Below are 6,000 nucleotides of genomic sequence, written 5' to 3'. Positions count from 1 at the left end.
GGGCCTACAACCAAAAAAACCACAAGCAATTTTATTAGTCACCCTAGAAGAACAATCTCTGTAGGTATTAATTTCAGCCACATACTCACATGCTTAAAAATAAGCCCATGGTTAAGCCTTTGCTTCTTCAGATAAATGCCAATCTGCATATGTTTGCTCCCAGAAGACCATACACTTACTATGTGAACACACTATGACAACAATCTGCGCAGAAACAGAGTGATATTGGGGAAAAAAAAACATTTAAAAAAATAAATGTGAAAAGCAAACTGAATTATGAAACCAAATTATAGCTAAACACAATGACAATAAATACTTCTAGCCACAGGCAATAAAATATTGCATCATTAATAAAACTAAGTGGAGAAAAATTTTGCTTGTCACTTTCATTTATAACTTAAATTTTATACTTTAGCCTTATATGTTAGCTCAGTGCATTACACATCTCTCAGGCAATTCCCCTCTGGCCCCAGCAGTCATGAGTTACTGTGGTTTCAGAAAGTGGTGACTGGTTAAATGGAAACTGGTTTTCAAGGATGAAATAATGGCCTAATTCGGGACTGTAACAGTTTTAAAGGAAAGACAGTTGAGACAGAGAAATAGCAAGGATTTGATTATATGGAGGTTGAAACTGCAGGTCCTCATGGATGTGGGAGACAAACCTGAGAGGAACTTATGGAGCATACTTAAGCTGTTGTGAATTAATCATTCATGAGTTTGCACATGCCATTGGTAATGGATACAACTAGTGTTGCTCTTGACCTTCTCAGTGATCCAAACACCAAACCCATTCCACATCCGAGCTTGTAGAGGCCATTCAAGAGACTCATCAAATTCAAAGAAAGGGCTGAAAAAATAGGTTATAAAAACCTCTTAATTCCACCAGCTGATGCCAAGAAAAGCCAGGAGGAAATAGTGGCAAATTATCTCGGTTAGTCATGCAATGTAAGGAGCTGGGGTATCAGTGGTGTTAGTGAAGAAACTCCTCAGTAACAACACATTTGTCTTTCCTTAATAAATATAAATCAGAATAACCCCATTTATGGCTGTAAAGAGTTATGGCTGTTTGGAGTCTTGTCCTGTACATTCTTGGTATACCTCTAGTTCAGGCATCAAGTCTGAAGAGATTCATTAGGTAGTTACCCAGCATCAAGTCCTTCACATCTGAACAATATTTTTGAGGGAGTGGAAAGAAACAGCTGAATACAAAGCTCCTCACATTACCAGTTTCAAAAGAAATAAGAAAACTCACCAGCAGGCCTCAAGAGAGACAGGGATCAAGGAATGCCGAAAGGAATAATAAGTTAAATGTGAAGCTTCCCTTGAGATCTCCCTTCTACCCACTAGAGTAACTAATCATTCCTACCAACTCCTGTCCTTTCCTTTCAACCACTTAAAAGAATATGGCATGTCTGCTAAAGCCAGACATTAGTTTTGGTTTTATGGTGTGAGTGAGCAGTGAAATAGATCTTTTATTATTTTACTGCACTTATTTTCTTGTTCTATGCTTTTATGTGAGGGCACTTTATGGACAACCTGTTGTAAACTGCCAAGTCATTTATAGTTTATTCCTGTAATGTTTCATACTGAAGTTGAAAACTCTGTTGCAGTAAGACAAAATTCAATCTAAGAAAGTGAGCAGCCTAGAAATAAGCGAAAACTAGCAGGAGGGAATTTGTACCAGCTGCAGCCTAAAGACATTGGTAAAGATTCTGAGAAGTCTTTTTATTGTCCAAGGAAGCAAATGGAAATGCTGCTCATGACTTTGGGCTTCAATGCTGGGACTCCATAATGTCTATTTCGTTTATCCAGTAGCAAAAGAATCTTCACAGAATTATCCCAAAGCAAAGACCATGCAAGAATCCTGGGAATTCATAGTACCTCTTTGTTTCAAATTTTTGTACATACATATATACATTCAACAGCAAATGCAACTGTTTCCAGATTCCTAGTGATTCCCAGTATCATTACTGATATTTGGTTCCAACCTTCTTAATTTAAGCTCTGTTTAAACCACATGGGGCTTCCTTGGATCAGGAAAGATTGATACTGGCAGGCTGGAGATCTAAAGGAAAGATGTATTATAAAGATAAACAAATGCACATCTCACCAGTATCATCTGAACCTGTCCAGATTGTTGGAATCTTGTGTTAGGTCTTGTGTTAAAAAATTTCTGCTTGCTACATTGACTAATTGAGTTAATTTTTGCAGTTAAACTTTTCTTCATAAACAGCATTGAAAAGTGTTTCTTATAACATAAATATAGAGTATACTTTTTCCTTGCCCATTACATTGCTTAATTGGCATTTTTTTGCACTGCCAAGCTTTAAGGAATTAATCCATCACATTATGTATCTATGCACTGAAGTTCATTTTTCTACTGTAAAATGTGCACATAGTTAATATTAAACCTAGCTTTACAACGTTCCAGATAATATATATGTGTAATCCTGTATTTTATCTAAAAGGAGCTAAGCCTTAATTTTATAGGTAGAAATCTGATTACAGAAAACTGAATAACACAGTTACTACCATAGGCTTTCCCATGGGGTTTAATCAGTGACTACCTGACTTCAATGGGTGTGCATCAAGCCATTAGAAAGGTCCATGAAAATTAGGTATCTGAGTCACTTAAATCTAAATTTGACTGAATTTGAATTTCTTTAAACAAAACTTTCTCCATTGAAACCACATGATTTGGAAAACAATTATATACCAACATAGCCATTGGTAGATTTGGTACCATTAAAACTTGTTTGCATTGGAATTTTGTGGTCTGTGTGCTTAAACACTGCTAATGGGATCCAGGTTTAGTTCTTTTGTTTATTGAATAATTTGTCAGATACAAAGCTGCCTTCTGACTTTGCTCTTTATTGATTTTTACTGAATTCTCAGAGGATTACAATTCTTCACTCCATAAAGAAAACGTGCCCTTATGTCCTTATTTTGATTCTTATTACTTGGGATCAGTTGTAATGGTGCAGGCTTCTTCACTGAAAAAACAGGCTTGAGCTATATGGGGTGATCCAAAACAACCTCACAAATGGGCGCTACAGATGTCCTGCAGGTTTTTAATCCTCTTGATATAATACACCATCATAGAAACTAGCATTTTTGAAACTAACAATTTTTTATAGCCTTTCTGTACCAGAAAGCAACTCAGTGGATGTTTCACTCACTCATGAATGACTGGCTGAGATGTCCTTTTTGGCAGTCACTGAATTATGGACCAAGCCGTCCCTGTTGAGATGTGGTGATGTACCTGTGCTTACTTCCAACAAACACATTTCTGAATAATCTTTGCTATAATTACAGACAGGTAGCTGAAGGCAAGAACCAAATCAAATAATCACAAAACTAGGGGGAAAAAAAAGGGAAAGAAAAATAACCATTTACTATGAAGATGATTTACTGAATAATCCCGATGGGGCATTGTCTTGGGCTTCAATCCAGTCAATGTATTTGCAAATTTTAACATGGAAAAATTCTTTTTAAAACCACAAAAATATCTAGTTTTCAAACTGTTTGAAATGTCTCTCATATTAGGGCCATCCAGTGGGAATCCAGCTTCATCTGGATTTTCCAAAGGCATTAACATCATCTTAGTTAGCCTTACTCTGTCTTATTTTCAGTGTATTTTTGACTGCCTGTCAACTTCTTCATATTTTTTTCTCATTATTCCAACTTATCTTTTCTGTTTTCCAAATGATATTTTTCTTGAGTCCCTAATTCAACATTCTCTTGCCAATAGACACCTACTTATCATCTCACATAACACAGAAATCTCAAAAAGCTTTCTTGCAATGGAGAATTATCTGCATCATGACTTACATAATTTTCATTGGATCCTATCTCTCTTCACCATCCCAGCATCCACACGATCATTTTGCTCCGGCTGTGCGAAGTATATATTGTCTTTTCTTCCTCACTGGCCGTCAGTCTGGAACAGCCAAATAGCCTAATCATAGGTCTATGTAATTTGCAAATTAGTATCTCATAAAAACCTTGGAGGTTGATCTCATCATCTCTGTGATTTACATGTACTTTTCTGGATAAGACTCATTAGACTTCTACAATTCAGGATGTAGAGTCCAGTTTTCCAGGCTTAATGGAGTCAATGGATATCTAGTAAACACAGTCAGTGCAGCATAAATGCCACGCCTCTTTTCCTGAAGTAAACAACTAAAATATGCTAGTTAATACACTCTAAAAATGCCTCTGCCTCTCCACTGACTTTAAAAGAAACTTACTCACCCAGCCACCCAGGTGCAGACATTTATGCTGCAGGCTTCTAAATTACGTGATGTGTATCCTGCCTTAATGACCACATCCTTGTTTTCACCAGAAGACAACAATAAAAAGATTTCATTTACCACACAAATAACAAATTATAAAACTCTCTAATCAAAGTTTAGGCTGCAAAACAATTTTCTCAGGAAAGTGGTGGAAAACTATTTGTAACACCAGAGGCTAACCACGACAAAGATACAGAAAATATGTTTTTGTGACTAAAAATATTTACCAATGCTAAAGCTTCCCATGAAGCAGTTTCTTGCTACTGTGTAAACAAAGTGAGCAAACTATTCCAAAACCAAAAATCTTCTATAAATAAGTAGGTTCCAAGTTTCTATTCCATATCCTCAGACCACCGTAAGTCTGTTATGCTGACATAGCAATTGCAGTGGAATAGGGATACAAAATAACAGAAACTGAAACTACTACGCTGAGGACTGGCTCTATTTTTTGATATTTATTTGAGATGGAAGCTTTCATTTAACTGGAAATAATTGTCCTTAATTGTCAGGTGCAAAGAGTATTTTCTAATGCTGGTATCCCTTGAGGCAATTAAATATGAACATTATTAGTATGAGTCCTCTGTCTTTCAGGAATCTTATATGAAAAAGTGTTGGTTTTGATGAATGTACAGTGATTTTAGTGGTTGAAAGCCCTTCAGATTCCTCAGGCCAGCTGTCTGCTCTGGATACTAAAGAAAAAAGCTCTTAAATCAGCCACAGTGCTAAATTAAGAAACCAATGTAGAGACTGTCCTTAGTTTTAAAGCACATATTTTTAAAAAATAGAAATTACTTCCCTCTCCAACTAAAAGGACACATGAATACACATTCCACTTTATGTCTTTTCTTGGAAAATTTTATTCCCATGCCCAAAAGACTATAATAGCACTAGTCAACTCACTACAGTGAAAATACTTAAGCAATATGCAGAAGTAATATGTACTTATTTACAGTAGCACTGAGATAGTAATCACTCCAGTAGTCCAGTAATATTCCAGGAGTACTTATTTCTGACAACCTTTTAACTTAAGCTTGAGTTAAAGCAAGTTGCAGCACTGCCTTTTTACTTGTGCCATTAAACAAGCACTGCAATTAAACAAACCCAGATGAAAAAGTTGTGATTGACATTGCTTTTGTCTTTTGGGCTCAAAATCATGCAGCATTATTTCAGCAATGTATGTGATACACTCTTCTTGCACTGCAAAAAGAATAATAAGGTTGTCCAGTTCCCAGCAAGGAAACCATACTGTTATAGCTTGAAATTTAACAGTTAAGTGATAACAGAGGTAAAGTTCATCTGAGTGCAACCAAAATAAACAAAGGAATGAGTTGTCATATAGAAATGGTCCTCCTTGGAGAGGATAAAAATATGTGGGTTAAGAGATCAGTAGAACAACATCTTTTAAACACTACCACAAACTCCTTTGAAACAGTTGTAGTGATGGAGAACCTGAGAGATGTCTCAGAAACACACAAAAATGTTACAGGACAAGGAAAGTAAAATGCAAAACAAAGTAACAGAAGAGAAGCAATTACTGAAACCACAGTGAAAAACACAATAGGACTCAATGTTTACCCAAAGGAATTTATTCTCAGTGAGTTTTTGACCTCACATAAGGGTTTGTCTTTATACATAAGTATCCATCTTCCCCATGCTAGTCCCTGAACTGGAAGCACAACTGTGGCAAGCTCAAAAGCAGCAACAA

This window comes from Pezoporus flaviventris, unplaced genomic scaffold, assembly GCF_033815535.1.
Source record: "Pezoporus flaviventris isolate CSIRO_AGI_PZ_B2104156 unplaced genomic scaffold, CSIRO_AGI_Pfla_v1 ptg000047l, whole genome shotgun sequence".
Taxonomy (NCBI): Eukaryota; Metazoa; Chordata; class Aves; order Psittaciformes; family Psittacidae; genus Pezoporus; species Pezoporus flaviventris.
This window is presented reverse-complemented; position numbering follows the sequence as displayed.